Here is a 27,600-nt window from a genome sequence, read left to right as displayed (position 1 = left end):
GCCCTCCCAGGGAGCAGCAGGAGATCCCGCAGCCTGGGGGTCGCAGCAGAAACAGGGAGGGGAGCTCTCTTCACACAGGTGGGGGCCCTCCCCTTTTACTAGGATTGCTGGGGCTGGAACTGTGCTCCAGAGGGAAGGAGGGAGAAATGGAGAGGGGCTCTGTGGGTCCATGAAGTCAGTGTGCAACGTGAGATATGCGTGTGATGATCTGAGAGCAGGAAGGACCACCTATTTTTGTCAACATCAACAACTCCAAAATCCTTTCATTGTCCCACAAGGCCAGCCTGTACCTATTACTTTTCTCTGCTTTGGTCCCTGAGGTAGTTACAGAATCTGAATTTGAGAGGGTTATGAGTGAAGGGATGGAGTCCAGCCTGTCAATCAGGTCTTCACCAATGAAGCCTCTGTGTGGGCATGGCCTTCTCCTGAGGATTCTGGGAAGTCGGGTATTCCTCCTGGGAGATGGGAGACACTCTGCTCACTCTCTGTGAGACATCCCTATTGAGAAGACACATGGAGAGAGGCTAATGGAGCCAGACCTCTAGAGCTGGAGAAGCGCATGGAGACCCCTGCCAGAGCTGACATGGTTACAATGTCACTGGGTCCCCAAGACTTCCCACCTGCTGGCCTGTGATCCTCCTGCATTTGGCATTATTGCATGTGTTTTGTGATTCTGAAGAGGACTTTATAGATTGATATCCGACGTATGAGCTAATATTGGACTTGTGAACTTGATCTGGACTGGGCTGGGATGTTTTCTCAAGATTCAATTGCTCCTGTTTATACAGCTCCTTCTTTTTCCCCCCCATATTGAATTGATAGTTATTCCAGGACATGCCATGTCAAAATGAAACAAAACAGTCAACCCTTGCCTTTAACCATAAGATTGCATTAGAAAAGCACTTGACACCTCCCTCCCGTCTTTGAGCATAAGTTGTTGGTATGTGGGCTGATGAGTACCTGAAAGCATTTCTTTATCCAGATCAATAATCCAAGTGCTCTCTCAATACTACAAGGTGACAATAAGTGGACCGTGGAGGAGGGAGAAGAAAGAGAGGGACTACGGTTCCCAGTTCAAGGGCGTGGTTGCAGTGAGGAGATGAGGAGGTAGGAAAATAGTTTTGTTATCCTTTTACCTCTATAATGTCGTAAGCAATGCTTACAACCTAAATTTAGCAGGGTTTCTCTGAGCTGACGCTCAGAAATGTTCTTCCTGCAATGTACTTACAAATGTGTTTATTAACTTACACAGCAAGCTCACTATAACTAGTAAAGGTTAAATGGGCGCACGCCCAGTACACGTGTTTGCAGTGTGTCAAGGGAAGTATAGCTTGCCATGGGGATCGAGCTCTAAATAGTCAACATTACGGCCATAACCTGAAAATAGTTATATAAAAAAGCAGAGAAATAAATAGCGCCAACGGGAAAAAGAAGATTAATTGTAGCTTAAATGTAAAACTGAATCACCAGTTCATTTATCAAACTATACAGATTTAATAAAAAGAAAAAACCATCCTGAGAAACCCAACATTTTTTTAAAAGCTAAAAGTAAGGCATAAATCTGCATAATATTAATTTTAACTTCCATTCCATCCTTCCTCTCTTCTGTGTATGCTTTTTCAGATCTGCCCATAGGGGCTTATGAAAAACCATGTTTTCTTCTTCAATTTAAGATGCTTTCCTTTATTCCTCAATTTGACCTAAAATGTCCGGAGTAAACTGTCTGCTATTCTCTGAAGGATTCTTTTATTGGTGAGCTTTGCATAACCATGGTTCCCACTGGTTATAGTACTTTTGATCATGGTGCCAAACTAGAATTCTTCCCCTAGTTCTCTTTAAAAGAATTTTACTTCGTGCTAGACACATGCACAGCATTTTTTTTAAGAAAGGAAAAAACTCAAGAGAAATCGATTTCTCTAAAGGGCTTTTCTTAGGAGAAACAGTCCTTACAACTTTGCAATTTTTCATAATAAAGAATTCAATATTAAAAACCTATCTGAGGCATTTGTTCACATCTCTCTCCTACAGTCTTCGAACGCACACGTGAAAGGGTCGTTTGTTTTGGTTAGAAAGACTTTTGATGTTCCCCACTTGTGAGTCCTCAGTATGTTCAGTAGGACTCATGGTGAAGATGCACCGGACCTCAGAACCTTCTTCAAGCCCTGCCCACCATGAGAGCGGAGCTCTGACCTGCGAGGAGGTCTTCATCATTTCTCTCAGTGCTCAAGAATTATTTTGGATATTTTGGCCCCAAAAAGGTGACCAGATTTAAACATTGGTAAAGCGGGACACCATTGATGAAACTCATATCCCGGCGCAATAACCACATGGCAGCCGAAAACTGTACACCCTCGCTTGTCGTGCATTCTTTCCAAAAACGAAAGGATAATTCAGACAGGCCTGGTTTTCCTGTTGCTTCTGCTCCCTGCTGTCTGTTGTGAGGAAGGGCGGGGTGAGAATAAAGCATGAAAGGAATGGCTCAGGTGAAGAAAGACAGGGAGGGTCAGCAGGTGGGCAAGCGCTGTTATGAGCTTCTTGTTCCTCAGCAAACCCTCATGCCACACTTATACTATGAAGATTTCCATCATTGTGAAGTGCATCATCAGAACATTCAAAAAGGCAAAAAAGGTTAAGAAAACGTATCTAACTTTTAAAGTTATCTCTACAAAATGCTGAAATCCATTGGCTTTTTGTGAAAAACAAATGATGGTGACGCTGTCTTTATTTGTGCTTGGGAAGCTCACAGATCATCTCCATGAGACAGGAAGCAGTGAGGAATTGCAATACATTATAACTGAAGGGTAAAGATTCAAGCCAATATTCACACTGCCCGGCAGTCAGTGAAGGAGCCAAGGGCGGGGGTGGGGGGTGCTCAGAGCAGTGAGCTTCTGGGGAAGGCTGAAGATGCCTTTGGAGATTAGCAAGAACAGCCCCCTTCCCTGACAGGTTGCTCTGGAGGCTTTTCCAGTTTTATGTCAATCATGTCTTCTTTGCCTCTGGCCTGTGTGCTTTCCATCCCAGATAATGCTGCTACAACACATCGAAAGAGCTGCTTTAAATAATATCCCGTGGCACTAGTCTCAAAAAAACATGACCTTGAGCTCTTTGGCTTTCCTCTCTCCCATGGAAGCACGGACACTTGCCTCTTGTCAGCAAAGTCTGTTTTATTTCCTACTAACATGGTGATAACATAACTTCCTCTTCCTGTTCTGACATCATCCATCCATTCTGTACTTTGCTGGAATGAGTGGACATTGTGATGGCAGAAGCAACAATTGCCACCGGGGAGTCACGAATGTAGGTAGGAATCAAGCGCCTGAACTGCTCGTGACCTGCTGTGTCTCATAATGCCAATTGTACTGTTCAATCTCCCATGGACATTGTTTTTTGTTTGTTTTTAAACATTTTATTAAGGGCTCATACAACTCTTATCACAATCCATACATATACATACATCACTTGTATAAAGCACATCTGTACATTCTTTGCCCTAATCATTTTCAAAGCATTTGCTCTCCACTTAAGCCCTTTGCATCAGGTCCTCTTTTTTCCCCCTCCCTCCCTGCACCCCCCTCCCTCATGAGCCCTTGATAATATATCAATTATTATTTTGTCATATCTTGCCCTATCCTCCCTTCACCCCCTTTTCTGTTGCCATGGACATTGTTTTTGATAAAAAGCCAATGCCAATTGTTGCCTGACAGGTGTTGTTAGACCTGTCATACATGAATCCAGTGATCAATGATGTCTTTCCAGTTCCTGGACGGCAATGATCTCATCAGTCAGGTCCGCGCGCAGCACGGCAGGGGAGAGAGCAGGGGAGCATGAAGCTCTTTGTTACACACATGTGCATGTCTATGGATTTATTTCTCTAGTCCACCCAGACTAACACAGCAGTCAAGCAGAGGGGGGCCCCAGGGACCATCTGCTGGACAGACCTCCAGCATGTACTGTCTGTCCCGGGTGATGTGGCTTTGGCTCCTGCAGACCCATGCTGGCCCCCCTGCCTGCGCTCACCCCCATGCCACTCTCCCTCCTCACCTCTGCCTCATCCCCAGCTTCAGCTGAACTGAAAGCCTTAAATCAGACTCAGCTCAGGGGATACCTCTTCTAGGAAGACTTCCTTGGAGCTGAACACTCATGGGTTGATTAAGTAGTTAACTATTTTGAGCCTTAGTTTCAGCCATCTGGAAATTGTGTGGAATCAACCTGCCTCTGGGCCAGTGGTTCTCAACCTGTGAGTCATGACCCTTTTAGGGGTCAAACGACCCTCTCCCAGGGGACCGCCTGATTTATAACGGTAGCAAAATTATAGTTATGAAGTAGCAACAAAAATAATTTTAGAGTTGGGGGCGTCACCACATGAGGAACTGTGTGAAAGGGTCACGGCATTAGGAAGGTTGAGAACCACTGCAGTGGGCTGTAGGGAAGGCCTGTCTCAGGGAAGGTTCCACAACAGGGGGATTCCTGTGGCTGTGGTCCTTCACCGCACTGCCCTGCGTGGCCGACTTGCCTGTCTCCTCATGCTCACGGCTCCCCTGACTGTGACAGTGGCTGTGACATCCTCAAGGGCAGGGCTTCCATCTCTGCTGTTCTGACCTTGTGCCTGCCTCTCTCTTCACCCTGGCCAAGGCCCCAGCAGAGGCCCAGCCCCTGTGAGCTGAGGGAAAGGTCTGGTGCCTGTAAACGGGGACACAGAGTGAACATACCGAGTCAGGGCAGCAGAATCCGTAGCGAAGATTCTTTGCAAAGTGTTTGCTGTTCTGACTGATCATGTCATAGACCAGCTCCTGGCCCACCAACTGTTCAGCATTCTGAACAATTATGCGCGCAGGCAGGGGGGTGAACTTGGCATCGTTCTTGTTATTGATCTGGTACTTGTATCCACCAGCCACCACGGACAGCAACTCCTTCTTCACCGTGGCCTTACCTCTTGTGACTGACCAGGTGTTCACTAAATCCAGTCCAGAAAATCCACCTTTAGATCAAGAAAGAAGAAACGACATTGGTCATGGCATGGCAAGACAAGCTGAGTGCTCCCCAAGATGGGCCCCTTGTGGTCCTTGGCACCCATGGATTCCTTGCGGTATCCTGGTTAAACCTAGAGCTACGATCCGCATGTTCGGCAGCTAAAAATGAGCAGCAGCTCTGTGGGTCAAAGAGCGGGCTTTCTACTCCTCTAAACGGTTAAAGTATGGGAAACCGACAGGAGGCACTCGGAGTAGACATTGACTCGATCTCAGTGGGTGAGAGGGAAGACTTGATGGATGCTGCTCCACAGGAGAAAGTGGTGTTAGAGGCTCAGAAAATCACAGAGGTACTTCTACCCTGTTCTTTCATCAGGATGCACTTAATGGGAGTGAGTTTTTGGAGGGAAGCCTTAGACACCCTCCTGTTTGTGTGTTTCTGTGTTGGGCTGCTAACTGCAAGGTCAGCAGCTGAAATTCACCAGCCTCTCCACAGGAGAGGGGTGAGGCTTCGACTCCCACAAAGAGTTATGGTCTTGGAAACCCACACAACACACCCTATAGAGTCACCATGAGTCAGACAAGCTTGATTATCTTTTTTTTTAATGATTTTATTAGGGGCTCATACCACTCTCACATTTGTACATTCATTGCCCTCATCATTCTCAAAACATTTGCTCTCCACGTAAGCCCCTGGCATCAGCTCTTCATTTTCCCCCCTCCCTCCCCGCTCCCCCTTCCTTCATGAACCCTGGATAATTTATAAATTATTATTTTGTCATAAGCTTGATTATCTTATCTTGTCTCAAGTTCAAAGAGAACAGATGAGTCACTTGACTGTGAGCTAGGAAATCCCACTGGACTTCCCTGGGCTCTGGTTCCTCCCTTCCTAAAGTAGAGGGTGTGGGTTTTCCCAGAGGACTGTGGGAGTTCATTGCCTCTGACAGCATCAGAAGGGAGGGCAGAGAGCGGCAAGCAGAGAAGAGGCAGGGCAAATCCAGGTGCTAGGCAGAGTTTCCCCCTCACTAGCAGTGACCTCAAAACTTGCTTAACCTCCCTGAGCCAGGACAGAGGAACCCCACAGGCTAAGGTGACATCTTGAGGCAATCGGGGACAAACGACAGCTGTGTGCAACCAAGGCCCAGGTTCTAGCTCAGGCTCATGCAAGCCGGTCCTCCCCATGCCCCAGTTCTAACATTGACATGTTGAGGGGGATGCTCCAGATGAAATCCATGCTCTCTCCAGCTCAAAACTCTCTGGGAAGCTGGAAGGAGTTGCCAGAAACCATGAGGGAAGGACTGATGGACAGCAGGTCTCAGAGGCAACAGGCTGAAAGCAGCCCAACTCACACAGAGCCTTCAGTTGAAAGTGCATTTCAAAGGCTGCTGGCTTTGTCCCTGTTCTGATCCCTCCAGCTGTGGGAAGAGGGCAGGAGCAGAGGGGAGAGACCCCTACTGAGAACAAAGCAAAGAGATGGTCCCTGCTCCCCCCACTTCTTCCTGAACCACAGATCCCAGAGAAGGGGACACTGGGGAAACCAGTTTACTGTAGAGATGAGATCCCACCAAGCATTCACTCTTCATGAGAGAAGTACACTGTCTTCAGCATCTTTGCCCCTCAGTCTCCCCAACCCTGAGTCAGGCCTTCTATGTTTCTACCTGCCCCTTCCATGTCTCTCAGTCCCTGGTCCCTCTGGCTCCCTCCTCCCCCAATAACCTTCTAGTTACATCCCTCCTCCTCCCCACATCCCATCCTGCTCTGCTCCACCTGGCCACCTCTCCCATCCCCCTCCCTGCCCTCCTGACACCTCCCATCACAGAGGCAGTGCTTTCTCTCCACCCACAGAGGGCGAGCTCACACATCGCTGGCCATGCTGCCCTGTGGGACTCGGGGGAAATTTGGGCACCAGGAACCAAACCACTGTCTGCCACAGACAGGACCCTGACTCAGAGTGACCCTATAGGACAGAGTGGAACTGCCTTGTGGGTTCCATCCTTGGGAGAAGCGGGAGGGATTGATCCATTGACCCTGTGGCTAGTGGTTAGACATGAAACCCTCTTCACCGCCTAAACTCTCTGGTGTGAACACCAGGTGTGAAGTATTTGAAGGAAGCTTGTTTCTTACTTCTTTCTTAGAGATCCCAAACAAGACATGAGTGCTCAGACCACAGAACACGTGGAGAGATGATCACCCAGTGCAGTGGAGGGGCGGGAACCACTAACGGAATAAAGGTCAACAGTCCACAGACTTTCCACCTAGAGGACAGCAGGTGATGATGACAGCACAGAACAGCCTGACTCAGTCAGCAAATGCTCCCTGAGGGCCTACTGTGTGCCAGGCAGTGAAGGGAACACAAGCACGTGGTTCACTGTGCATCTGTCCACACTTCTAAACTCAGTCCTTAGGTTTATACAGAGAATCCGTGCTTACCTCGATCAGTCAGGTGGACGACATAACCGTCTCCCACATAGACGGCCCAGTGGCTATGGAGAAACTGAGAAACCTCAATCAGGTCTCCACGTCTTGGTTTGTCCTATAACAGAAACACCAGGGTCAGGAGGAGCTGAGCCCTCCCTGGGAGCAGCCAAGAGATCCTTCAGCCTGGGGGTCACTGCAGAAACAGGGAGACAGAACTCTCTTCACACAGGTGGAGGCCTCTCCATTCACTAGGCTAGCTGGGGCTGGAAGTGCTCCAGAGGGAAGGAGGGGGCGGAGGTGGAGAGGAGCTCTGTGGGTTCATGAAGTCAGGGTGCATCACTAGATATGGGTTTGTTGTTTTCACACATATTGGTGCCTGTCAGGAAATGTATTATTCCCACGCACGTGTGATACCCCACAATGGCAACATGTCCTGTAATGCATGGATGGTTAGATTCTCTGCCAACCTGATGTACGTGGGTGAAGGAAGGGGTGAAGTATAACCTATCAATCAAGTCATAGCCCGAGGATGTGGGTGTGGTCTATTAATAAGAGAGACACCCCGGAGGATGGATCTCTCTCTCCACCTCTTTGCCTTCCTGCTTGCTAGGATTCTGCATCTGATTTGGGGGAGGGGATGTGACTTGGTGTCCCTGGGAGCTATTGTCTCCGTGTTGTGTCTCTGTGGACCTTGGAGCCACGTGACCCTGCACCAACTGGGCTGTGACCTCTTGACATCCTGTTGACCTTCCTGCTTCACCTTCCAACAGCTGCGTGAGTCTGAAGGGGACTCCAGCTAGCAGCAGACTCATGGACTTGAGCTGGGCAGGGATGGGCTGCGTTCTTGACATACAATTCTTCCTTATTATAAAGTTCTTTCTTATACATATGTGAGCGCGATTAGTTTGCTTCCCTGGAAACCTCAGCTGTGTTCATGCAGCCTGAGTGAGGCTGGAGCTTCACTGTCCTGGTGTGCAAAGCCCAACATGCCCAACAGGATGCCGAGCACTTGACCCACATCACGCATGAGGGGTCTCAGGAGGGTGAAGTCCCTGGCCAGTGATCCTTATCCAGAGAGTAGGAGAGCTGGTTTGAAATCTAAGTCTGACAGTTTCTAACATTTGGGCCCTTAATGATCACAGGCAGGGCTGGGTCCACTGCATGTCTAGCTTTAGGCAAGGCACCTCGGGGTGGAGTTGGGAGTTGTCGGTGGGGCTGTGCCTTCCTGGAATTCACATGAATTGGGGGCACATTGGCCAGCCCCAGCTGGATGGCACATGCTCTAAGCATACAAATTTTATCAGCATGGCTCTGAGCCAACAACTGTCATGCACCCCCCTCCCTGACTGAGATGTGCTGAGTCACATGGGGTAGGATGGCTAGACCAGGGCAATTGAGCTATGCGACGTTGTCAGTTACTTGGGAAGCCTGCTAGGGAGACATGATTAACAGTCAAACCTGGATGGGTCTTAGGAACCCATTTGGCCAAAGAAGGAATGTTTGGGAGTCATAAAAATAATAACTTTAAGTCGGAATCCCAATCCTCCGAAGCTGTGAGTTCTAACCACTTTCTGCTCGATCAACCTTGAAATGACCCAGTAAAGTGAACCAGCATCCACAATCTCTGAGCCCTCCCTGACCTGCCGGTGTCTGCCCACTGTAGCACCCACAGCCTGTCCCTGCTGCTTCTGCCTGCAGATTGTGCTTCAAGCTGCCACATAAAGAAACCAGCCCTGAGCAAAGCCCGGGCTACACATATGCACCAAGTACCACCAGCGATTCCCCCTTGAGGATAGATCTCAGGGGAAGCAGCTGTGCAGGGCATGTCGGATTGCCCATCCAGTTGTGAAGTGCACCTGCTATAGGACTGAGGACCGGAAGGAGAGTATATCCAGTAAAAAATTCCAGAAATGTGCTCAGAATGTTCACTTGTACAAAATACCCAAACCATGTCAGTAGTGCAACACAATTGCAGCATTCGTTGGCGACAAATAACAGCGCTCTGCAAATTCAGAGACAATGTATGGACTCCCCTGCTCTCAGGAACCGTGCAGGCAGGAAAGATGATGGAAAGAAGGCCGATGGGAAACGGCTGTGTTTTCCCTGCGCTGTCTACAAAGGACTCCTTCCAAAGAGCAAAGAGCAGAGGACGCCCCTGAGTAGCTCCTCCCGTGCCAGCCACCAGGAGAAGGAGCAGTGTACTGGACAGAGTGGGAGCCATTCCACCAGCCAGAAAACACTTTCTACATCTTCAGTAAAAGTGAAATCCCAAAAAAACAGGCCAAGTTTGACCCAATCACAACCAATGGAGAGAGCTTTTCCCCAGACCTGGCTCTGGGTTCACCGGGCCCTGTCCACTCTGTCATCATTGCCCGACTCAAGGAAGAAGTGGCCACTCTGGAGAAGAGGCTGCAACCAAAGGATCCAATGCTTTTAGAGAAAGAGAAGATTGCTGAGTTGAAGTCGGATTGTCAGTAACCAGGACTCTCAGATTACAGCCAAAATGAACCAGAAGACGCAAACCCACAGAAGTTACAGAACAACTGCAGGCCCCAAACTAATTCTGAAACAGACCACTGCCTTGTCCAAGAACAGGAAGTCTGAGAAATTGGGGAGCTACAACTTCTCCCTGAGAGCCCACCAGGAAGCCACCCAGCAGCAGCGCATGGAGTGCTCGGTTCCCGGTGGGAGAGCCCTCTGGTATCTGGGAATTGCAAGCTTTCTTTAAAAATCTTCATTTTATTACTTTTGTCTTTTTTGTGCCATTGCAGTGGATGGACTGAGTGGAAACATCTGGTTTGTGCTCCATACGGACTGTGTGCTTGAATGGGGTTTCAATCTCTCCTTTTTCTCTCTCTCCCCTATTTTCGGCACTACTCTTTGTTGTTGTTGTTGTTGTTTTGTGGCAATCATGCTCAGTGTTATGTGCAGAGTAATTTCCCCCATGGTAATATACTGCCACATCCATGAGCAAATAGTGAGCCATTCCTTACCTGGCACTGCCACCCTCTGAACTGAAACTGCCAGCGGGAAGAATGTAAAGGTTGCAAAAGCAACCGTTTGCTTGAGGGTATGCTCTTGGTTTTTCCCCCAGGTCTATTATATGAACTTCATACTATGTGTAGCAACGTTTTATTTATTTATTTTTAAGAGAGACTTCTTCCTCATGAAGGACTAACGGTAGCCTAGTTAGTTCTTCTTATAAAAGGGATCCCTCTTGAAGGAAGAGGCCTGCTCTCCAGCTTTTCGTGAGAATCCCATCTTTTCTTTCTTGCTACCTTGCAAGCCAGCCTGTGTGACCACATGGGGCTGAAGGGATCAGTTATCGGGCATCAAAGAACAAAAATAATCATATTGTGTGCTCACCTCTCTGATACAATTGCTGAAGACAAACGGGTACATAAGCAAATGTGGTGAAGAAAGCTGATGATGCCCAGTTCTCAAAAGGTATAGCGTCTGAGGTCTTAAAGGCTTGAAGTTAAACAAGCGGCCATCTAGCTCAGAAGCAAAATAGCCCACATGGAAGAGGAACACCAGCCTGTGTGATCATGAGGTGTTGAAGGGATCAGGTATCAGGCATCAAGGGACAAAAAATCAAATCATTGTGAATGAGGGGGAGTTCAGAGTGGGGACCCAAGACCCATCTGTAGACAACAGGACATCCCCTTACAAAAGGGTTGCAGGGAGGAGATGAGCCCGTCAGGGTGCAGCGTAGCCATGATGAAACATACAACTTGCCTCTATTTCCTAAATGCTTCTCTCCAAGCCCCTCCCCACCCCACTATCATGATCCCAGTTCTACCTTACAAATCTGGCTAGACCAGAGGATGTACACTGATTCAGATAGGAACTGGAAACACAGAGAATCCAGGACAGATGATCCCTTCAGGACCAGTGGTGTGAGTGGTGTTACCAGGAGTGTGGAGGGAAGGTGGGGTGTAAAGGAGAAACCAATTACAAGGATCTGCATATAACCCCCTCCCTAGGGGACAGACAACAGAAAAGTGGGTGAAGGGAAACATCGGACAGTGTAAGACATGACAAAATAATAATAATTTGTAAATTATCAAGGGTTCGTGAGGGAGCGGGGAGGAGGAGAAAAATGAGAAGCTGATCCCAAGGGCTCAAGCAAAAAGCACATGTTTTGAGTATGACGATGGCAACAAATGTACAGATGTGCATGACACAATGGGTGGATGGATGGGTTGTGATAAGTGTAAAGGTGAAACTGAGGTACAGGGAGACAGACAGACATAACTGACAGGACAAGGGAGAGCAGAAACAGAAATAGCTTTATTAGAGGGGAAACTCCCGATGAGGTTCTGTGACCTAGGCCAACGGGTCAGGGAAATCCTCAGCCGCTGGGGGAGCAGGTTTTTAAGGGGTAGTGAGGCATGTATGGCAATTGTGGCAATTAGCATATGGGGTCTTGTTTACTCCTTGCGGCTTTCTTTGAACCCAGAGCATTTGGTTTCACTGGCTATCTTATCTGGAGCCATCTGCTGCTGACCTTTGGGATGTACAGGGAAGTGCATGCAGGTCCCTGATCTGCTTCAGCTTAGTCCAAACATTCCATCCTTTTTAGTGATAAAGGGGCGTCGATATCTGATGTGACTACTTCCTGCTGATATAGCAACAGGGCAAGGCTATGGGCGGGAATGGTTTGGACCAGCATTGGCATGAAGGGGCATGTAAGGATGTAACAAGAGTTGGTTAGCATTATATTGGATATGTCTTCATTCATTCTTGAAGTAAAGGGGTTAAAAGTAACAGCAAGCAAATTATTACTCGGTGTCGTACCAGGGCCGTGACCCAGGACATAATGGGGTTTTGGAATCAGGAGGTGGTTGCTGTGTTGCCCCAGCAGCGACTTCTGTTTTCTTCAGCCATGGTTTTTACATTTTGCTCAACCAGTCCCAACTCATTAATACAGCAGCGTCACTCTTCTCCTAGAAACATGCATGTGCCTTCTTTGTCAGCTGTTAACAGGTCTAATGCACAACGGTTCTGAAGGGTCACCTGCGCAGGGATGTAAGCTGTTGCTGTAAGGAGGTGAGAGACTCTGAGGTGGAGTTTATGACTAGCTGGAGTTGTTTGTTAAAGTTCTGTGTTTGGAGCATGCTGAGCTCTAATTCTCTCCTGGAAATTGTTGTTGCTGCCAGGGAGGAGGTAAAACCAAGGTTTACTGGGACAGGTAGGGATACAAGTACGCTTTCCCTTACTAGCGCTGATTTATTATCATGTTAACAGCAGCACTCTTGGACTGTCACTGCAGGGAGGCTAGAGAGACAGGATGGATTAGGAATGCTGCTCTTCTTGACTTTGGGTGGGGAGTAACTATGCTAATTCATTCTGACCATGTAGGACGAGCTGAGGAACTGCATACAGGAAAACAAGGTCCTTCTGTGGAAAAGTTTACACATTTAGTTATTTGCTCAGCCAAAGTCGGTACGTGGAGGTCCTTTCTGACCCAGCATCTATCTAGAGTAAACCCTGAGTGGTGGGGTGAGGCACAGGCCCGAATATACAATCGCAGAATGAGATAATGGTGCCTTGAAGGGAGAGAGAAGTTGGGCTGCGTTTGCTTTAAAACTGTTTCAGGTGGGGGCTGCAGGTAAAGGCAAACAAATGCTGACAATCGGCGTTAAGGGGGGTGGTGAAAAAGGTGTAGTGGAGGGGGATATGTGGGACAAAAGAGTTAGGTGTTGGGAATTACTGGGTATATGGGGATACCAGCTTCGTTAATGAGGCGCAGGTTCTGGACCAAGCGATAAGTACCATTTGGTTTCTTCCTGGTGAGACTGAAGTGTTGCAGGGAGAGTGGGTAGCAGTAATGAAGTGGTCAGAAAGGAGGCATTGTGTGATGGGTTAGCATCGGGTAGCAATGAGGTCTGCAGGGCCAGTTCTTTCATGTCGGGTGAAAGAAGGGGAAGGAGCAGAGGTGCTGTGAGACCAAAAGTAAGGTGTAAGGAGGCGCCTAACTTATTTTAAATGTCTCTTCCAAAAAAAAATAAAAAGAGGACCTGATGCAGAGGGCTTAAGAGGAGAGCAAATGCTTTGAGAGTGATCAGGGCAAAGAATGTACGGATGTGCTTTATACAATTGATATATGAATATGTGTGGATTGAGATAAGAGTTGTATGAGCCTCTAATAAAATGTAAAAAAAAGAGAAAAGAAAAAAAAGAAAGAAAATGATTAGGGCAAAGAATGTACAGATGTGCTTTATACAATTGATGTATGTATATGCATGGATTGTGATAAGAGTTGTATGAGCCCCTAATAAAATGTGTTTTTTTTTCATGGCTCTTCCCAACAGAGGGACAGGGCACGAAGGGATTATAATGAAGGAATGAGTGAAGGGCTAGTACCCCTGGGGTAGGCAGGCTTGCCATCAATATCCATGACCGAGATTGAGGAAGGACTGCCTTGTCCTGAAAATGAGGGCAGGTCAGAAGAGATAGCTTCTGTGTAAGAAGGAAATTTACTCGCCCAATACCTTGAGCAATACTTTAGGTTCGGGTGTGGGGGTGTCCAGTTAGGGTTTCTTCAGACTTTGGCCAATCCAAGCAGGGCCAACAGCGGGTCAGGAATTGGAAGGACAGTCCCCCAAGTGGAGATGTAAAGGGCCTGTCACTTTTCCAAGGACAGTCTGACTTCCAGTGTCTGCTTTGACCACACGCTGGGCAGGGTTTGGTTGGAGCGCCAGCCATGGGCACTCCCATTACCAGTGCCTTCCTTCTCCACACCTGAAGCAGGCGCCAGGTGATGGTCATTGTTCCCCTACACCCTTGCCCCACACTGCCTTTCTGGGGCCTTGGGGGATTGCCGGCCACGGGGCTGCTACCAAGGCGTGGGTTTGAAAATTTACCTTCTGCTGGAACCAAGCATCACAGGCTGACTCTGCCTGCTCCATACAGCTGTTAAAAACCTTAAATGCCATATTCACTAAATCTCAGATGGGGGTTTGAGGACCTTTCAGGTCAAAACATTAGTTAAGTGGCTTAAAAGGCAGCTAGATTTTTGTCAGGTTTTTGAGTGATCTTCTTAAGTTTATTAAAATGGGAAATGGCCTGAAGCCAAGCCAGAACACACTGAAGCATTTTTTTTTCACAGTCTGTCCCTACCTGTTTGATTGTCAATTTGTTCACTCTAACCAGGTTTTTGTCTGGGGACCGCCCAGGTCAGGGTGGGTTAAATGAATCTGGTTGGGGTGCTGCTGAACAGCGAGAAAAATGACAAAAAATATTATGCCAGGACAAAGCATGAGCTCGAGTTAAATATCGAAACTCCTTAATAGAGGTGGTGGGATCATTAGAAAGGAGCCTAAACACTTTTCAGTCTGAGATAAATCAGTGAGAGAGAAGGGAGCATGAACTGGACCATTCTCAGTCGTGGTCACTTGCGGGAGCGGACAGAGAAGGGGGGTTCTGAGACTGCGTGTACTTGCTACTTGGCGAGGGGAGTGCAGACAGGTTCCTTGAGAGAGGTGGGTAGCTCGGGAGAAGAGGACGTGGGGGCTCCGGGTGGCCAGAATCAGGAGAGTGGTGAGTAGGAGGGGAGACAAGGTGTTCAGGCAAGTCTGAAAAGGTAGACACTAAAGGGAGTGCAGAAGAGGAGGAATTCTCTTTAGTCAGGAGGACTTGGGAAGGGGAGCAGGAAATACAAAGAAGTGGGCGGGAGCGCATAGAAAAGGCGGCCAGCATGTACAGAATCTCAGACTATTTGTGAGTTTACTGGCAGAAATTGTCCAGATTTCAGAGGATTTTGAGATAAAAAATGCGACAGGTAATTAAAGTTGTTACTTCCCGGAGCTTTCTGACCCCTCCCTCCTGCCGGTCTCAGGGCGGCAACCATGGCTCAGGCTTATGGTGAACTGGGATTTGCACCCCGCTTCCCTATCTAGGAGAGGTCTGTCAGAGCTGTGGGTTCAGAGGAGGCTGAGCAGGGAGGAGTCGGGAAGGGGAGAGAGATACACCAGGGAGCCTGAAGGGTCTGGCTCTGGGGAGGTGAGGGGTGTCAGAGACCCAGTCACCTCAGCCTTTAGGAGTTGAAGGGGTAGCAAAGGGAGGTGATGGTGAGGGGCACCCAGAATATGGAAGAAACCTTACTGGGGGAGCAGACAAGGTCAGGAGGTTCGGAGAAAGACTGAAGGGGAGTACTGTCAGGGGCCTGATTAAGAAAGTGTTTGGCTAAGAGACCTTGAGCAGGGTGACACGTAGTAGAGAGGGATGGGAGCGAAGAGAGAAAAAGACCTGAACATATAGGACTTCTGATTATTTGTGAGTTTGTTGACAGAAATTGTTGAGGTTGTGCAGAATGTAAAAATCAAAAGTGCTATTTTCGGGGAGAGCAGAGAGGGAGAGGGGAAAATGAGGAGCTGATGCCAGGGGCTTACGTGAAGAGCCAATGTTTTGAGAATGATGAAGGCAATGAATGTACAAATGTGCTTTATACAACTGATGTATGTATGGCTTGTGATAAGGGTTGTATGCGCCCCTAGTAAAATGATTTTTTTTTTAAGAAAAGAATGCTATTTTCTGGCTAGCGCAACTCATTATCCAATTGGTATTGAGGCCAAACTTTGTTACAGAAACAGACCAGGCATTTAGGGTGGAGATCAGGAGCCAAGCCCAATTCAGGTTGGCAGTGGGCACCCCGAAGGACTGTCCTTAGGGGACTGGGTCAGAAGGGCGTCCCCTGGTCCCCGTTTGCACCCATCAGTCAGAAAGTGGTCCAGTGACCCTGAGGCCATTCCGGTCAGAGTTAGGGACCCAGGGGAGAGTCCTGGATTCTCCGGAACAGGAAGGTTTCCTGGCATAGATCTGTGGCTTTGGTCTAGCAAACAGGGACCTCGGATCAGAGAGACACAATGGAAGCCAAGGAGGGGGAGGAGGGGGCCTGGCTTTCTGGCTGTAAAAGATGGCATTTAGTTAGGCCTTTGTTCAGGGTGAGAGGAAGGGGAAGCGGAACATTTTAGAGAAAGCACTGCAGGGCCCCAAATGCAGAACACACAAACAGGAAGAAAGGGCTCAGACACACCCTCTGCGTTCCAGTCCAGGCAGAAGGTGCAGTGACTGCTAGGCCCAGTGCTAGGAGTCCTGTTGTCAGCAGGAGTCCCAGGAGGTGAGCACAGAGACAAAAGGCTGGAGACCACATGAGAGAAGACAGACACAGAGAAAAGACGGACACGAGAAACTGGCCTTATCATTGCACCCTTTAGGGGAAAGGCAGTCCTTTCCAGCTCCGCTTGGTACCAGGGTTGCAGAATAAACCCCCGCAGCAGCACCACGCTCAGCTTCCTAGTGCGCATGCTTCTCAGGGCTTTGAGCGAGCTAGCCTCCCTCGGACCCTACGTTCCCGTATGAGTTTGCTGGTCCTCAGTGTCCAGGGCGGCAAACGAGACAAACGAGACAGAACAAACACAGCGAGATACTGACCAGAAGTCACTCGTTCAGACAGGCTCTGGAGGTTCAAGAGGAGAGGAGGGGTGGACTGCGTCCGAGCCAAAGCAGGGCTTGATGTCATCTCTGCCTGCCCTCGCAAGCCCATCCCTGTGCCCGGATCAGGACTGTGATTCTTCTCTGACTCCACCTTCCAATCAGAACGATGCAAGGGACCCTCCTGTCTATAGGAAACATTGCTCTCCCCCAAACCTATGTACGATTGGGATGCCTTTGTTCCACTTCCTGTTCACTCTCCCTTTTCCCCCTTCTCCCTCCTGCTTGCTCTTCTCTCTGGCTGCTTCTCACTCCACGGGCTCTCCTGCCTGCAGGTGCCCCAGGGAGCTATTCCCAGCAGCTGTCCCTTCACTCTTTCTGTGCCAAGTCCGATTGCAGAAAGCTGATGGAAAACCTAACTGCTCTTCTTTTCCATATCAACAGCCTGCACGGCCTCTGGCCCTTTCGAGTCAGCGCTCTCTGTTTCTTTCGCCTGGCCCTGACCTTCCTCTATCCGAAATTCTTTTTACCAACCCCCTTTCCTAATCCTTTCCCTGTAAACTGCATTTCCCAAATACACACCTATGAATTGAAGAATCTCGCTCCATCTCTCGTCCCTGATAAAACCCAACACCTAGTGTGGCAATGGGCCCATTCCCTTGGAATCCACTGGTCGTATCATGTTCCTCATCATCCTGAAGCTGCCGGCTTGATAGAGCGATGAAATGGGCTCCTAAAGACACAATTACGGTGCCAACTAGGTGGCAACAACTTGCGGGACTGGGGCAATGTTCTCCAGGAAGCTGTATACACTCTAAACCAGCAGCCAATATATGGTGCTGTGTCTCCAATAGCCAGAATTCATGGGTCCAGGAACCAAGGGGTGGAAGCTGGAGTGGCACCACTCACTATTACTCCTAGTGATCCCCTTGTAGCATTTTTGCTTCCTGTCCCAGCAACCCTGTGTTCCTCAGGCCTGGAGGTCCTGGTCCCGAAGAAAGGAACTCTCCCACCTGGAAACACAGCACTGATTCCACTGAACTGGCAGCTGAGAATGCCCCCTGGGCACTTTGGACTTCTCATGCCTTTGGAGCAACTGGTCAGGAAGGGTGTCACTGTACTAAGTGGTGTGATTAATCCTGATTACCAAGGATAAATTGGACTGGTGTTACATAATGGAGGTAAAGAAGAATATGTCTGGAATCCAGGAGACCCCATAGGCCGACTCTTAGTGTTACCATGCCCTGTGATTAAAGTAAATGGTAAGTTACAGCCCCCCAATCCTCACAGGACTTATAATGACCCAGACCCCTCGGGAATGAAGGTCTGGGTCACCCTGCCAGGCCAAAAACCACAGCCAGCTGAGGTGCTTGCTGAGGGCAAAGGTCATACAGAATGGGTAGTAGAAGAAGGTAGTTCTATCTATCAATTACAACCACATGATCAATTGCAAAAGCAAGGTTTGTAATTGTCAATGTATTTTCTTTTTATGTGCTTATTGCATATATTTCCTTTGTTCAGGTATGACATATCAGATACAATTGGACTCAGTGTGTTTTCATTTATATGTATGATAGATGACTGATGATAAGTAGAAGTGTGATTTCATCAATGTTCGAAAATTATATAAGTATATATGGCTAAAGAATTGTGTACAGGTGCCAGGTTGGCAAGGAGTGGATTGAGATAGCTTATTGTACCAGCCTGGCCGATAAACACAAGTGGGATTAATTAAAGGGCAGAGAGATAAGCGGCTCGGTGAGCCTCGCCTTTCTTGTCTCTCGCTCTTTAATCATCGGACCAGTGTGCAGCTGCCTTGCTTGTTCTGTGCCTCAATTTAAAGGGGTACACTACCTGTGGGACGCCTAGCCCGTGGACTGTGTCGCTGTAAGTTAAGGTCCCTTTAAGACCATATGAATGAAATTTACATCTCTGGAGCTGGGGACTGACAGTTGGTGACCTGGCTGACTGTTGGTGACCTGCCTTGCTGTTTGCAGCCTGTGCTGGGATAGCCTGAATCTCTCTACAGAGGACTACCTGACGGCCCTCAAGACTTGAAGGACTGCCAGTGTCTCACAACTCTCTCACGGGAGTGAGTCGCACTGAGCCATTTGTACTGCTTTATAATTTAACTGTTCATTTCTTATATTATATATCTATCTCTATATAATTTAATAGTTCATTTCTTGTGTTATATATCTACCTTTATAAATACATATATATAATTGTCAGCAATTTGGTTTTATCTCTCTAGAGAACCCTGTCTAATACACACATTTTCACATGCATTTTTCATTGAGAAAGTACAAGTGAACGCTTGCACAGGAGTTTCATGGGACATTGTCATGACTGATTGGCAAGTAAACATAAGTAAGCCCGTGTGTGCCTTGCTTACTGGGGACTCCATGCCTGCACAATTGTATGTGCCAGACTTGCTCTTTATTCAGTCTGCCATCACTAAGCCAGGTCTAGCCCTTCCTGGAGATTTTCTAATGCAATCAATTAAGACTACTGGGAGGGGACATTTCAGAGATCAGAGGCTGAAATGAAAATGGACGTTCCAAGGAGGACAAGTATCTAGAAGACAGGAGTGAGGACAGGGGTTTGGACATGGGCGGGAATAGACTCCAGCTGGTTCCAAGGACAGACGAGGTGGAATAGTCTCCCTTCCCAGAAACCCAGAGTCCCCCAGACTGGCCTGCTCCCCATCCTCAGGAGTCCAGCCCAGACCTACAGCGCCCTTTCCTGGGTCTCTCTGTGCTCCTCTCTCTGGGTCTGATACTGACCAGAGGGACAGAGATACAGACTTTAACAAGAGGAAGGCACTTCCCTTGAGGGTTTTTAGACAAGTCCGCCAGTTAGGTGCACCCAGGAGCTGCTCCCGGTCTGAAGTCTGCAAGAGAGTCCGCTGAGAGCCACTAAGAGAAAGTTTGCATCCACTTACCATAGCCATTGCAGGACAACGGTGCTGCTGCTGGGAGGCTGATGTGTCTGCCACCTGCTTTTTGGTGCAGGGCTATCTTTAGACCACCTTTATAAATGCTGGGCATTTGACTTTCGGTTTCCTTTTGCCTTTACCATGTTACTTAAAATACACTAGGGTATCACCCAAAGCCACTTATCTTTCAAGGGTTCCCACAATTTCTGTTGTTTTAAGGGAAAGGTCTCCTTTTTAAAAAAATTTTGCATCTTGTTAGGTGCTATCAAAATCAGTTGCATCTCATAGTGGCCCTATGCACCACACAACAAAACACTCCCCAGTCCCAAACCCACCTCACCATTGAGAGACACTGTGCTTAGCCCATTTTTGCAGCCACTGTATCGATCCATCTGGTCAAGGGTCTTCCTCTCTTTCTCTGCCCACCCCTTTACCAAGCATGATATCAGTCTCCAGGGCCTGCTCTCTGCTGACAACATGCCCTAAGTATGTGAGACCAAGGCTCACCATCCTTGCACCTTGGCAGGATTTCTATCCGTTCAGGTGGGTTTGTCCTTTTGGAGGCCATGCTGTTTTCAATATTCTTCCCCGCAATTCAAATGCAAGGATTCTTCAGTCTTCCCTAGTCCATGTTCAGCTCTGACATGCATACGAGGCAACTGAAAATCCCATAGCTTGGTTCCTCAAAGTAGCATCTTTGCTTCCAACACTTTAAAGAGGTGCTGTGCAGGAGATTTACCCCGTGCAACCCGTCATTTGACGACTTGCCTGCTGCTTCCATGGCCATTGGTTGTGGATCCAAGAGCAAGATCAACTCCTTGACAACCTCAATCTTTTCCCCATTTATCATAAGGCGACTTATTGGTCCAATTGTGAGGATTTGGGTCTTCTTGACATTGGGTGGTAATTAATCCACACTAAAGGCTGCAATCCTGGATCTTTATCAGCAAGTGCCTCACGTCCTCCACACTTTCAGCGTGCAAGGTTGTGCCATCTGCATATCACAGAGTGTGAAGAAGCCACCCTCCAATCCTGATGCCACACTCTTCTTCGTATAATCAGACTTCTCTGATGATTTGCTCAGCATTTAGATGGAACAAGGATGGTGAGAGGATCCAGCCCTGACGCACACCTTTCCTGATTTTAAACCAAGCAGTATGCCCTTGTTTGTTCCCACGCCTGCCGCTTGATCCGTGCACAAGTCCGCATGCGCACAATGAAGTGTTCCGGAATTCCCATTCCTCTCAAGGTCACCCACCCCACCCCCTCAGGACTCGCTCTTCTTCCTCTCACATTGTCTCTGCACATCTGCTCCGTTCCCCACAGGTTCCTTCTAATCAGGGCTCTTGAATCCTCCAGTTGCAGTTTTGAAGAGAGCTGTCCTGGAGTGCTGAGTCAGTCAGTATGGCTCTTCCACCTCGTAACTACTGCCAAATGACTATGTCCGGCTATGCAATTGTAAGTTGTAGCTTATCAAAGGGACTGGATAGCTTGCTAAGAATATAAATAAGTGTGTGGATCCCTTGTGGGTGTTAGAACACAAATAAGGTGTAAGGAACCCAAGCAAGGGGATTGGTGAGTCTTGCCATCCCATTAGGTTTAGAAAGATTTGTTCCGGAGAAGGGAAGGGGAATCTCACTACCATCAAGAAAGACAAAGTAGCCAGTTACTTGCCTAAGAAACCCCATCATGAAGGTGATTGGCCATGATTTCTGTGTAGCCATAGCAATACAGTGTCAAACCCAGCAAAGAAGTAGAGAGTGCCATGGGAGGGATGACTGATATCAGAACTCTAAAAAGGGTGGAGGGCAGAGGGCTGCCTGACTTGCTCCTAAGAATAAGCCTTGGGCAGATACTGACTGTGGCTTTCTCTCCCATGCCTGAAATTAGAGGAGGTCAGATGCCACCTCCTTGCTTTCTGCTGATTTGTTTGACGTCACAATTTGTCTTGCTCTATTAAGTTTCTTCAGTGAAACCAAGCCAATCCCCTATTTAGAGAGGACATTTATTTTAAGGACTTGACTCATAGGATTGTTGAGCTATGCAGTCCAAAATCTAGAAGTCAGGTGATAAACGGGAAACTCTGGCAGTCTTGTTCCAAACCTCTAAGCTAAGCCACATAGTAGAGATTATTTATAGTCATTGGACTGAATCCTCTCCTTGAGAAATCTCACCTTTGCGCTGTAAGACCTTCTAAGGGCAAGAAGAGGCCTACATATTTTATGGATGGTATTGTGCATGCACATTACCCTTATTTTTTTTTATTTTTTTACATTTTATTAGGGACTCATACAACTCTTATCACCATCCATACATATACATACATCAATTGTATAAAGCACATCCATACATTCCCTGCCCCAATCATTCTCAAGGCATTTGCTCTCCACTTAAGCCCCTTGCATCAGGTCCTCTTTTTTTTTCCCCTCCCTCCCCTTCCCCCCTCCCTCATGACACATGACCCTTATTTAAATGCGAATTATATGCAAATGTCTTCATAGTGCAGTGCAGTGAATGGTTTAATGTGGTTTTTCTAGGCACAGCCTCTATAACATTCTGTAATAGTCTATTGGGTCACCTTTCTTTGGAATGGGCAGGAATATGGATCTCTTCCAGTCAATTAGCCAAATAGCTGTCTTCCAAATTTCCTGTGCTTCATCAACTTGCTCAAAGATTTCAATTGATACTCCATCAATTCCTGGAGCCGTGTGTTTGGCTAATGTTTTCAGTGCAGCTTGAATTTCTTCCTTCAACACCATTAGTTCTTGTCCATATGCTATTTCCTGAAATGGTGGAATGTCAACCAGATCTTTTTGGTACAGTGACTCTGTGTATCATTTCCATCGTCTGCAGTTGCTTCCTGCATCATTTAATATTTTGACCATATTGAAACTTGAGGCTTGAATTTTTTGGTAAGTTCTTTCCGTTGGTATAAGATATGCTGAGCGTGTTCTTCCTCTGTGGTTTTCTCATTTTAGGTCTTTACACATTTCATTATAACATTTGCTTTTTCTTCTTGCAGTACCCTTTGAAATTTTCTATTCAGCTCTTGGACTTCAGCGTTTTGTCTCGTTGCTTTAGCTCCTCTGTGACTAAGAGCAAGTTTCAGTCTCTTCTGACGTCCACTTTGATCTTTTCTTTCTTTCTTGTCTTTTTAATGACCTTTGATTTCTTCATGAATGATGCTCTTGACGTCCTCTCATAGCTCATCAGGTCTTCTGTCATTGGTGCTCAATGAGTCAAATGTGTTCCTGAGAAGTTCTCAAAACTCAGGTGGGATAGCCTCAAGGTTGTACTTTGGCTCCCTTGGACTTGTTTCAATTTTCTTCAGCTTTATCCTGAACTTACCTAGGAGCAATTGATGGTCTGTTCCACAGTCAGCTCCTGGCCTGGTTTTATTGCTGATATGATCTTCTCTAGCTTGTCTTCCCACAAATGCAGTCGATTTGATTTCTGTGTATTCCATCTGGAGAAGTCAATGTGTACAGTTGCCTTTTTAGTTGTTGAAAAAAAAGTATTTTCTATGAGCAAGTTATTGGTTTTTCAAAATTCTATCATGTGATCTCCAACTTTATTTCTATCACCTCATTTGTATTTTCCAACTACTGTTTCTTCCTCTTTGTTTCCAACGTTTGCATTCCAATTCCCAATAATCATCAATGCACCTTGATTGCACATTTGATCAATTTCCAACCTAAGTCGTTGGTAAAATTCTTCCATTTGTTCATCACTAGCTTTTGTGGTTGGTGCACACATATGAATAATAGTTATTTGATTGTATTTTCTTGAAGGTGGATAGATATAATCCTATCGTGATATAGGACTTCTTCACTTTCAGACAGCATTGCTCTTTATGATTGGTTTCGTCATGTCCATTTTTACAAGAGAGGCCATGATTTCCTCTGGATTGGGTTATTTACTCGCAGAGTAAATCATTATTTTCTGATCCAAAAATAGCCAATACCAGTGCATTTTAGTTCACTGATGCCCAGGATATCAATCTTTAAGCATTCCATTCATTTCTGGTAACTTCTAAAATCCTAGATTCATAATTCCGCACAACCCATGTTCTGATCCCGAGGAGATTTTTGCAGCCGTTTCTCCTTATGTCAAATTGGACCCCATCAGCAAGTGAAGATCCCCACGATTCCACTTCCACAGACTTTACTCCCATCCACGTCACCATGGTCGACCCCACTGTGAGAAATCAGCTCCTCCTCAGTCACACTTTGTGCTGCCTCATGCTGGAAGAACCCGATTGTTTTATCTCTGACAATGCTCCCTTTCCATTCATTAGGTCTCCAGTATCTGACAATGTTTTGAAGCTAAGCAGGGAGGTGAGTCCTTCTTCACTGTCTGTTATTAGTTCAGAAGCTCCCCCTGAAACCTCTTCACTTTGACCTTGAAGGCATTTGCAATATCAATAACAAAGCTTCCAGCATCACAACAACAAACAAGCTTCCACAGGACAATGACCTGACAGACAAGTGGTGGGGTACAGAATTGGTGGTACCCTCTGTGTATAGTCACCTTCATTCCCCATCCTTCCCTTGTCCAGCAAGGGACCAGCAAGGCGGGGTGCTGACCTTCTGTCTACTTTGTTGTCAGCAGAGGTCTCTGCTCCTTACTCCACCCTGATCTCACAGCTGGAGTAGTGCAGCAGGGACAAAGCTGTAATCCTCTAAAATGCTCCCTCCAGAGGGAAGTAAAACTGTCAAACCGAAGTGTACAAAAAGAAAATAAAACACATGGATAATTTAGGAAGTGGCCACTCAGTGAACTATTATTCAGAGACTGTGGTAGCGCCAACAGGCTCTGTATGAATCAGGCTGCTTTCAACTTGTCCTTCTGAGACCCTGGGGTCCACAGGTTCCTCACGGATGGCTCCAGGTTTTCCAGCCCTAGAAGTGACAGAAGCAAGAGAATCTAGGACAGGAAGGTGGTGGATAGTACCTGGCCCTTACCTCTCAGTTTCTAAATGAGAAAACTCTCCTGAGCGAGAAGCACCTTGCTTGAACACAGGCAGTGAGTGAGCCTAGGTTGGATAGGGGGGTCCCCTGTCTTGCTCAACTTATTGTCACCCTATCTTACTGGAGCTCCTCGGCTCTACCTTAGGAAGGTTTAGTGACTTTTTGAGGCCACAAGTAAAGAGGAGGAAGCTGGACTAGGACTTGGACAAGACCTGCCTCCTCTCCTCCTTGCACCTTTCTGCTCTGTCCACTGATGCTTTCAAGAACATCCGAACTCCCTCAGGTCTTTGGAAGAATTCATGTCTTCCACATTAGGAAGAAAGAACAGAGTCCAGCGAATGGCCGTGACCTCTGTTGTCATCTGGCCATGGTCACATCTGTTCTCTTGAGCTTAAGTGGAAGCAGGAAACAAGGCCTTCCTTCTAAATCTAAAAAACTAACCTCACACTGCTATTGGGTGGATTCTGATTCTGACTGCCAAGCTCCGCCTTACTCAAGGTATTGAAGAAAGGAGGCTGCCATGGGGGCTCAGTTCAGTTGCTGTGGGACTTCCTAGGACTAATATCTCGGTTTCATCTTTGTGAATTCATAGGTGAGTCTTCAGGACTAGTTTATTTAAGGGTTTGAAGGGCATCAATAAGAAGGCCAGAGTGAAGAGGAAATTTCTGTCTGTGGTGCTTGGGCAGGAAAAATGCAGATCCATAACAAACATGATGCCGAGGACCCACCTCTGCCTCCTGACCAAATTGTCCAGAGGGCAGAAGATCTGCTTGGGCAGGAGATGGACAGCAGTGTGCTCAGCCAGAACTGAGTCCTTTGTGGACATGCTGTGGTGTGGATTCTCCTGCAATGACACGGTATGTCCTCCTTGTGTCCCCATTCCTTGCTCTTAGAACTTCCCCTCAGCTGACTGTGGTGAGTCTCTGCTGTGGAGATAGAGTAGCAGAGATAGAATCCTTGCCCTTGAGGATTTCACAGTCCCAAGAAAGGACTGGGCTTCTTCTGCCTTTGTGAAGAGAGCTATGCCTCCCAGAGACACAGCTGAAGGGACTGTGTTTGGTTTCCCATTAGAAAAAGAACAGGGGAGAAGCAAGGAGTCCCCAGTGGCCTCTACTTCTCTACCAGGTGCAATGTGACCAGCCTCCAAATGGGACTTCCAGAATGAACCAGTTCTTACTGGGTAGTCCCTCTCCTACCTCACCCCTAACTCCAGGAAACTATTGTCATACTTAAAGCCTTGGTCCTGGATCTGCTACTAAATTCCTTGGTATCAGGTCCAGTGGCAGCATTACTAAGGACAGCAGAGACATCTGTTCTTTGACAAAGCTTACTCCACCCATCTTCCCACCCAGTTAAGTGATGTCAGCCTGGGAAGCTGGTGCCAGGCCCCTGGGTGTTGTCTGCACCAACCAGAAAGATGCTCAGGGGCCCTCCTGTCTAAAGGAGGTATAGACATCTGGAAGACTCAACACTACCTGAAATGACTCTTTGTTCCTCTCTTTCTGTTCTCTGACTGCGCTCCTGCTACCCTCCTGCTGCTCTGGTCTCTCCTGCCTCTCACCCCTGCTCACCCCTGTAATGCCAGCTCTCCCTCCAGCTGGGACCCTTTCTGCTGGTTCTGTAGCAGACAAGAGAGCCGGTTAACACCTTCCTTGCCAGAATCTGTTGTAGTTTGTTAGTGGCTCTGTATTCCACCTAGTTTTCTCTTCCTTTATGTAATAGTAGCTCTTGTGGGCTTTATACCTTTTAAGTTAGCTAATTCCCTGGCTTTAGTGTTGAAGGCCATTAAGACTCAGCCTTGAAAAGGCTGAAAAGTTTCATGACCTATATATCAGTGTTTGCTGATTTCTTCTGCGGCTTAACATTTTGAACAGACTGTTAAGAACAAGAAAGTATGCAAGGTCTGGGAAAATGGGTTGTTTAATTTTCTCAAGGATGTCTGGCTTGGCAGAAGATAGAGTTGTGATGTGTATCAAATGTGCTTGCTTAATAATGATATAGTTATAACCCTGGGTTGTTTCTGCATGGATAAAAGGAGAATGTGGAATAAACTCAGGGCTTCAGTATTCACAGTTGCCTTCCCAATACTTTCTGTCTCTCTTTTTCCCCTTAATCCTCATTCCCCCTTTCAGGACTGTTCAACTCATCAGCAGGCTCTGACAAGAGTGGCGCCCGAAACAAGGACCTGGAAACAGGGGACAAAGTGAAGGACACCGCGGATTATGAAGGTGTACGTGAAGAGAGTGGTGGTGCAGTGAGTGGCTATTGGGAGAAAAATGGGGCAAGGAAAGAGCAACCAGCTTTTTGTAAATATGCTTCAAAGTATGTTAAAAGCTAGAGGAGAAAAGGTAAGCTACCAAAGATTAGAGAAGTTTTTAGATTTTGTGGTAAGTTTTGTCCTTGGTTTCCTGAGGACGGAACTGTAAATATTGAAACTTGGCAGAAAGTAGGGCAATGGCTAAAAGATCACTATACTGCAAATGGACCTGGTAAAGTTCCCATAGACACGTTTAGTCTGTGGAATTTAGTTAGGGGTAGCCTGGACCCTGAGCATGAGGGACTCCAGGGTGAAAACAACCCATTTGCATGCTCAAACAAAAGTGAAAGTAAAGTTCCTTCTGCGCCTCTGCCTCCTCCTCTGCTGCTGAAGCCGCCAAAAGGTAAACTTTTGGGCTTTGAAAGCGAGGATGAGGAACCCCTTGACCCTGGCAATGCGGAGCAGTTAAAGGACGAGGCGGCTCATTATCATGATGAGGACTTAGGAATTTTTGCCGCCTCCAAAGAGCTTCAACCTGAGAGTCGCGACCCGGTGCAAAAGACTCAGGAGTCCTGCCCGGATGGGAGGAAGGTTATGCATCATTATCAGTAA

General features: G+C 47.3%; 2 pseudogenes; one reads left to right on the top strand and one right to left on the bottom strand.

Annotated features, from left to right (window-relative positions):
- Positions 1–2,917: 2,917 nt before the first annotated feature.
- On the bottom strand, positions 2,918–3,727 carry LOC142446253 (ras-related protein Rab-6A-like; annotated as a pseudogene).
- Positions 3,728–3,744: 17 nt separating this feature from the next.
- On the top strand, positions 3,745–27,600 carry LOC142445584 (protein FAM76A-like; annotated as a pseudogene).

Source organism: Tenrec ecaudatus, chromosome 4, assembly GCF_050624435.1.
Source record: "Tenrec ecaudatus isolate mTenEca1 chromosome 4, mTenEca1.hap1, whole genome shotgun sequence".
Classification (NCBI taxonomy): domain Eukaryota; kingdom Metazoa; phylum Chordata; class Mammalia; order Afrosoricida; family Tenrecidae; genus Tenrec; species Tenrec ecaudatus.
This window is presented reverse-complemented; position numbering and strand designations above follow the sequence as displayed.